Source organism: Lactuca sativa, chromosome 3 (genome assembly GCF_002870075.4).
Source record: "Lactuca sativa cultivar Salinas chromosome 3, Lsat_Salinas_v11, whole genome shotgun sequence".
NCBI classification, from domain to species: domain Eukaryota; kingdom Viridiplantae; phylum Streptophyta; class Magnoliopsida; order Asterales; family Asteraceae; genus Lactuca; species Lactuca sativa.
This window is the reverse complement of record NC_056625.2, coordinates 216,199,287-216,208,125: the sequence shown is the minus strand read 5'-3', so window position 1 is coordinate 216,208,125 and position 8,839 is coordinate 216,199,287.

Below are 8,839 nucleotides of genomic sequence, written 5' to 3'. Positions count from 1 at the left end.
CACTCCTTAGTTAGTTGGAGGTGGTTAGAACCCCCATAGCACAAAGCAAGCAGCATTTGTGCTTTGAGTAACCAAACCAGGCATAACCTACATAGGCCATCCTACTACTGACTAAACAGTCCTAGCATACAACTCATACAACAGGCACATAAGGCATCCTTCCTAGATCCTTAGCCCTAACTAGCATGCAATTCTCAGAATCATATATCAGGCACACAAGGCATCCTCCTAGATCCTTAGTCCTATTCTAGCATGCAGTTCTCTAAATCAAAACCATATAACATAACATAACAAGTATGGGTATCTTGGGGAAAACTTACTTGAGCCCGACCGGTCGCTCGCATCACACACTTCATCTTTCTTAAAAATTTCTCAGTTTAAACTTTAGAAAAACCATTTTTCCTTGAAAGATCTTTTAGTCCCTCGGTTTGAGTCTAGACACCCCCGAGGGTGTGTCCGAATCCCTCAAACCAGGGCTCTGATACCAACTTGTAACGACCCAAATTTCAAGTCCAAAAATTTCGTTTTTGAAGTAACGCATTTAGCAAACATTTTTACCAAGACATTGTCAATAAACATTCATTACAAAATCATAATGTTGTATTTCAAACCATAACATCAAAAGTATAGAAAATCAGAGTACAGTCCCAAAATCTTCTTGCGGAAACATGTGTGTGTGATGCGTTGCTATGCCGTCGGCTCTTTCCCCTTCGACGAAGAGGTACCTGAAACCAAAACCAAAACTGTAAGCACAAAACTTAGTGAGTTCCCCCATCATACCACATACCACACAATATCGTCGGTATCTTTCAACCGGTAGCCTTCATCGGTATCTTTCAACTGGTAATCAACATCGGTATCTTTCAACCGGTAACCATCATCGGTAACTGGGGACTATTTCACCCCCTGCTACTAACATACAGTCAACAGATATAAGCATACAGTCAGGCATATCCGGGTACTGACCTACCCTTGGGTCTTAAGGACCACTGTCAGGGAAACTAATCCCTACCATACACATAGCATACTACCAACACATAACCAGACCAAGATAACTATCACAAAGACCATTATCTTCTAAATACTCCTTTTTGGTGGGCCGGCATTGTGGCCTTAGACCCACCCCTATTGGATGCTAACTCACCTCAATGTCGTGCAGTGTCTGAACTATCCCCGGCGCACAAGTCGACTCCCTACGACTCCTCGATCCCTTGATTAAGCTGAAGATGGAATGAGATTTCTGGATCTACAAGCCCTAAGTCGAATACTCAAGCTCTTCTTCTTCCTTCCAAGCTTCACAAGTCCACAAAGCACCAAAATGACCTTAACACACACACAAACGACTAAGGTTTTGATATGCAGCTCTAGGAGAGCATTTAGGGACAAGGGAGGCCGAGTTAAGGTGTTTATATGGGGTGCAAACCCTCATTTTAGGGTTTTTGTCCAGACAGCACGGACTCGTCGAGTCCGGTCTCTGACTCGCCGAGTCAGTCACTTAACTCCTGGGTCTAATTCGCTTCTACTCGACGAGTTGGGCCACCAACTCGCCGAGTCTCAGGTCAAAATGCCAAGATGCTTAATTTAAAAATACGTACCAGGAACCAGGTGTTACAAATTGCGGGATGGAATAAATCAAGAAGATGAATTGCAAGCACAGACAACAAGGGAAGATACATGACCACCTGTAAGACCACTTGCTGGCCCACCTTCTAATCCACCTGCAAGACCAAATGCAAGGCCATCTTATAGGAAAAGAAATAAATCTGAGAGGATACTCTTGATGAAACTAGGCAGGAATTTGGGTGGAGCAGGGATCACATATGAGAAACCTTTGGATTTAGAATGATGTGGTTGTTGTCTTATTTAATGTAGGGTATAAACTATGAACAACTTAAGTATTTTGTTTGTTTCCTTTGTGGTCCACAACCAAGGCACCTTTTGAACAATTTAAGTATTTTATCCATGTTCTTTTGTTAAGACCAAGGAACCTTTTGTAATGGAATTAATTGATAATTGTATGCACAATTTAAGTATTTTGTTTATGATCCATTGATAACTATATGCACAACTATTAAAAGTACTTAAAGTGGGAATGACTTCCATTGATAACTGAACTCATATGTTGTTACATACATAAAAAAGTGTCGATTGTTATGACCCTACCCATGTGGTGTTATATATAAAAAGATTCCCAAACCCTACCCATGTGCTGTTACATACAAAAGATTCCCAAATGCTTATACAAATCTTCCCATACACTACCCAAAAGTTTATACAAAAGTATCCAAAAACCTATGCATACATTAGCAACACTACAACACTTCCTACATGAAACTATTAACCATCATCATGAACCCACATCCACAAACAAACCCAAAAAGTATTGCTAGTTTGATCTTCATGCAAACTTTTTCCCCTTGTTTTGTCTGTTTCAACACATATGTAGCAAACAATTGTTGCTCCTCCATCATGATAATATGCATATCCTTCATCTTTGACTCCATCCTTGTAGAACAACAATATGCATCTCCATTCGCACCCACTTTTAATTTCATTAAGTATGGTCTTGTAGTGTGCATACGGGCCTTTAATCTCAGGATCAATCCAATAAAAGTAGTTGCATTTCATCCCGTTTAACTGTAACAAAGATACTCTCATTAAAATCACATTTGTATGAAGAGTACCCTTGTATGAAATCCATGGACAGTTTATCAAAGTATTTGGCATTTAGCCAGTTATAATGCCACCATGTTCTTTGAGTTACAACGTCGGAGTTCCAGATCAAAATCTGATGACTATTCGTTCATGTTCCAACAGTGGCGGTGGTTCCAGATTTGTCAATAATGGTCCATATACAATGACACTCCTCCTTGATGGTGCTGGTGAAGGCTGTTAAAGTAGGTGACGACTTTGGTGGTTTCCAGGGGCACATCATTATACGGGCCATAAGGGGTTGTGTGCCTCCCTCCTTATTTTTATTATTAGAATAGTCAATACCCCATTTTGTTATGCATATTAGGCCTAAATATTTACAATTTGGGCTATGCCCCCTGTTATCTCCAATAGTCTGATCGTATGACTAAAATTTTAATGATTGTCAAGACGTCAACAATAATCATCCTTGTTAGTTATCCCTCTAAGGTTCTAGCCCTCGCTCCATCAGAACATCCCTCGCTAATCGCCAATTCACTAATCAGTGAGCACCGCTCCGCCGTCCACTCCCCGTTGGAATCAATCAACCATCATGTATGTTCTCACTTCTTATTTCTCCTTGTTTCTCTCTTATCTCTTCTCATGTTCAGTGTTCTGTGTGTGTTCTCCATTGGAAAAAAATGTCAAACAGGTCCCCTGATTTTTATCTCCTAATCTGTGTAAATCATAATGATTGATGATTGATTTATTTCAAAATGTTAGATAAATTGTTACATACAGTTTGCATAATTTAGAAGCATTTTCAGATAAATTGTTGCAAATTTATGCTCATGATAGATGAATATTGCTGAATTTAGGTTAGAGCATTGTTATGTTAGATAAATTGTTGCAGACTTGCATACTTTAGCATGTTGTTTCATGAATCATGAGCTGGTGATTTCAGTTTTTATTTTTATAGATACAATCATACAAATCATGGGAAATACGAGCTTCTATGGCCTTAGGACGTTTCCAAATATGTGTTAAAGAGTATCTTGCTTAACACGTTTGATTGTACTTATGTTGTTCTTCAAGGAATTGTAATGTCGTGATATTTACTCATTTTTTTTATTATTTTAAAACCATTTAACAGAAAATCAACGAAAGATTTTAACTATTTATTTAAAAAACATTTCCAAACAAACCACGCGTTACCAACTTTCAAAAGTAAACATAAAATTGTTATATTGTTATGGAAGTAAATACTCGAGTAAAATAAAACGTGTCCAAGTGGCATATTTATTAAAAACTAACTATCCAATAAGTGACCCAATCTCACCAAGCCATTCTCCTAAGCTACCCGCACCAATCATAAAGGCATACAACAAAGGAAAAAGTGTCAACAATTGCTTTGTGAGTCGACAAGTTGTACACAAGGGAAAATACACAATCCCTTTATGGGTCATCCATGCATATCATGATAATAAAACAACCAAATAGAATGCAAAATTCAACTTTATATCATGAGGCATTTCAACTGTATTTTACACTAAGTCATTTTCATCTCAACATAACTAATCATAGTTACCAACTTTATTCAGCCGATTATCACATATTGTTTAACTTAATTGTTTATTATATGCAATTTCAATTCAGCTAGCTATTTACTCTGGTGTTTCTTAATGACAACCTACACAACAACTTAACCCCGCTCACTACTCATGTGCTCAACCAGTTTACTGTTCTAAGTGGTTCATGACTTCCACCTGAGTTCACCAACCCTAAGACTTCAACTTTCACTACTCCGACTTGCAAAGTACAAGTACTTCACAGTGTCTGATGGGTGTCGAAACTATCAAACAATAAGTCCTATCTGCACTTATATGATTTGAAAATAAGAGTAATAATGACAAACATGGTCAATCCTTATAGAGTTGGTTTTATTAATAAATAAACCAAAATAGTCATGTTTTTATTCAAATACATATAAAGTAAATATGAGGGGAGAATTTGAAAACAAGTAAACTAAAAAAGGAATACAATAAAAGAAATACTAAAAATAAAATTTAAAACAATCATGTTTGAGTTCTATTCACCTAATGATGCAAGTTAATGATAAACTGATGTCAAATTAGATTCTAATATAAGTTGGTACTTGAAAACATTAACAAACTCACACTTCCCATTCACCAAGCTGTTTAACCAAAACAAGCTCTTATAATCAATGTGGAAGATTGCATTAAATTTTGTGTGAATGTTTCCAACAACATCTAATACTCCTCACAAGCTTGGGGACGTAAGAATGTGCTAGATAGATAATGACAAGAATGACCTAATATCAATTTCACAAGAATGACCTCCCAACAACACCGAAGTTAATTTCATCACAAATCTAATTTGATATTGTCACTTAATATAAATTTCACAAAACAATTACGGAATTCATAAAACTAAATGACAAGAATGACCTAATTCTAATTCAAGTAGCCACCACAAACTATAATCACAATCAAACTATTTGTTAAAACAAAACTTAAATTGCTAGATAGATAATAACTTACCCCTCGAATTTTAAAAAAGAAAATTATGTCCAAAGAAAGCAAGTATTAAAAAATTGCAACAAAATAGCTACCGATAAACTAAAAAAATTAAATAAATAACAACCAAAAACTCATTTTAATGATAGTTTTATACTGATAATGAAAATCAAATAAATAATAGATAGTCAAACGTTTAACATATATGTCTAACTAATTTTTATGTGAGCATATTTCAAAAAATAAAATTTAAGGATCTAAATTATAATTTATTAAACAAAATAGGTTATCATCTATCTAAAACAAAAAAATCTTAACTTATTATTATTAGTAAATGGATTTACGAATTCAAATTCTCATCAATTATTAGACAATTTTTGTCATTTATTTTACTTAATACTTTACATATATAAATATTAGTATTATGTGACATTTTACTTTATAAAAATTGAAAAAAAAACATAAATTGACATGTCGATATTATTTATTTAGAAAATACCATAGAATGGCATGTGTCAAAACTCATAACAAATATGGGAAAATGACTTAGGAGGGTAACTACCTCTTATCCGTGTTCACATATTGACAACTTCTTCTTTTTTGTACATAATAAAGCAACTAACTTGTTTTAACTGTTTAAATTACACCAATATTATCGGCTAATACATGTTTTAACCGGTAACTCAAAGGGAAAATGACTTAGGAGGGTAACTACCTCTTATCCGTGTTCATATAATGACAACTTCTTATTTTTGTACATAAGAAAGCAACTAACTTGTTTTAACTGTGTAACATCCCAAAAATCATGACCAAAAATTTCGTTTTTAATTTAATACTAAAACCATAATTGTCAAACCATTAATTTAATACTCCGGCATCGGGCCCCACCTGGAATCGAGTCCCACTCAATATACATATTTGTCTCTCTTAGGCCCCGCCTGTCTCCGGGCCCCACCCACTAAACATATACAATCATATAACATGCTAACACATAAAGAAACATATTCTACTGTATCCCCGTTCTAAGAAACATACTCTGCTAATAATGAGATACGGAACATCGTCCGTACTCAGCTAGTGATGAGATACGGGACCTCACCTACACTCACCTCCCTACCAGACACATACAGGTATCACACAGACAACATGTATAATCTAACATGCAAACATTCCTCGGGCACCCGCCCGACATCAGACCTTGGTTTGGAATAACATACTAGCATACAATGCCTAGGGCTAACCCTCGGGTCTTCATACTCATAGACTACATAGGCTGGCATTGTGGCCTTAGACATATTCACACAGTGAGGAGACTCACCTTGCACTGCTGAAGCCCTGGCTGGAACTAGCTGAGTACGGACGAAGTTCTGTATCTCATTATTAGCAGAGTATGTTTCTTAGGACAGTGATGCAGTAGAGTATGTTTCTTTATGTGTTAGCATGTTATATGATTATATGTGTTTAGCGGGCGGAGCCCGGAGACAGGCGGGGCCTAAGAGAGACATATTTGTATACCGAGCGGGGCTCGACGCCAGGCGGGGCCTAATGCCGGGCGGGGCCCGATGCCGGAGTATTAAATTAATGGTTTGACAATTATGGTTTTAATATTAAATTAAAAACGAAATTTTTGGTCATGATTTTTGGGATGTTACACAGTTAAAACAAGTTAGTTGCTTTCTTATGTACAAAAAATAAGACGTTGCCAATATGTGAACACTGATAAGAGGTACTTACCCTCCTAAGTCATTTTCTCTTTGAGTTACCGGTTAAAACATGTATTAGCCAGTAATATTGGTGTAATTTAAACATTTAAAACAAGTTAGTTGCTTTATTATGTACAAAAAAGAAGAAGTTGCTAATATGTGGACACAGATAAGAGGTAGTTACCCTTTTAAATCATTTTCCCAACAAATATCGATCGGTTTGCATCTATATTTTTGTTTGAGTGACTATAGACCTCATCTTAAATATTACTAAAAGAGAAACCTTATGACATCATCTTAAATAATCTGGACCATTGATTGTATTTCAATCTTATTTTTTTCACCCTTATATCAAATTGCTGACATCATCTTCCCCATATGGAATGTATTTAATTCCAATAAATGCTTTCCAATCATCAATTAATAACTTACATTCATTGAAATGGAATGTATTTAATTCCAATGAAAGCTTTCCATATTTTACATCTTGAATTTTCAGTTATGAAGATTTTAATATGGTTAATTTTAAAAACATATTACTAACAAATCATTTCAATCAAGGCCTTAATATCAACCATTAATATAAATCCGTTTATATTAGTAACCATTAATATAAAATCTTTTTTTATTAGGAAATCATTAATACCGAAAAATTATATTCAAATTATCACATACATATACGATTCATCATTGAATCCGAGACTCACATTTATTTTCAATCGTTTCTTTTCTTCAAACCTTCTCCTACAACATCGTTAATATTGCTTATAATTTCCATCATCATTATCTACTATAAACATTCACTCTTGTGCGCTAGAAGGTCAGTACCTTCTTTCGCTTTTTATATTTTTTTTCGATTATTTTTTGTTCCTATATCAAATGTATGTATTCATATATTTTGATTTTCTTTATCACAAATTACATGAAATCAGTTAACTACTTTTCTGAAACTTTTCAAATAAACATGAAAAGATATTAGGTACCTTTAACAAAACAAAAATTAACTATCTTTGGAACTGACATTAATTACGAAAATATTACTTTTATATATTAGAGATGATTATGATTTTTTTTTAATTTTTATGTCATAAGAATCCGGTTAATTTTGGCATGATTTTAAAATATCATTGAAATTATTATGTTTTTGTATATCATATCAACCTACTTTTTTATTTTTGTATAGTAACAATAAAATTTATTAATTTACACAACAAATATAGATATTTCAAATTTTGTAATATTATTATACCTTACAAAATACAACTCCCTCCAAAATAAATTTTCGCCAGTTTAAATTTGTATTTTCTTTATATAATTTTTTTTTAATGATCCTGATTTTTTTTTCTCCAAAAGTATATCAAACGTTTACGTCTTAGATAATGCTGCCCTATTATAATTATTATTTTCCAAAAGTATATCCGTTTAATGAGGAATTTGATATAATAAAGGAAGTGAATGTTAATTAAAATGAGATATATATTCCATAATTATTACATGAGTTTATTAAAAAAATTAATATCAAGGTGTAAACATTAAACATTTTTAAAGTGAAATTTCAGAATACATACAAACGATGATGTTATACAATGAAATATAAAATTGAATATACCGAAAAAAAACACTATTAAAGCAATCAATCTTGAAAATAACATAGTTATGAAAAATTATAAAGTAAGATAAAAATTATAAGATATTAGGAGATTTGTAATAAGTACATTTAGTAAAAGCGTTACGGTTATTAGAAAAAATAAGACCGTTAAGATTACTGAAAATACAATATATAAACTAAATTATCACAATAGTAATGAAATGTCATTATTTGATATTTCTTATGATTGACAGATGTATCAAATTACATTGATGATATACTAAAATTATTCAAAGTTGCGCCAAAACTAGTGCAAAGTTCTTGCGAACACTAAATAAATAAGAACAAACATAAAAGCTAGCATTTATATTTATAATCAA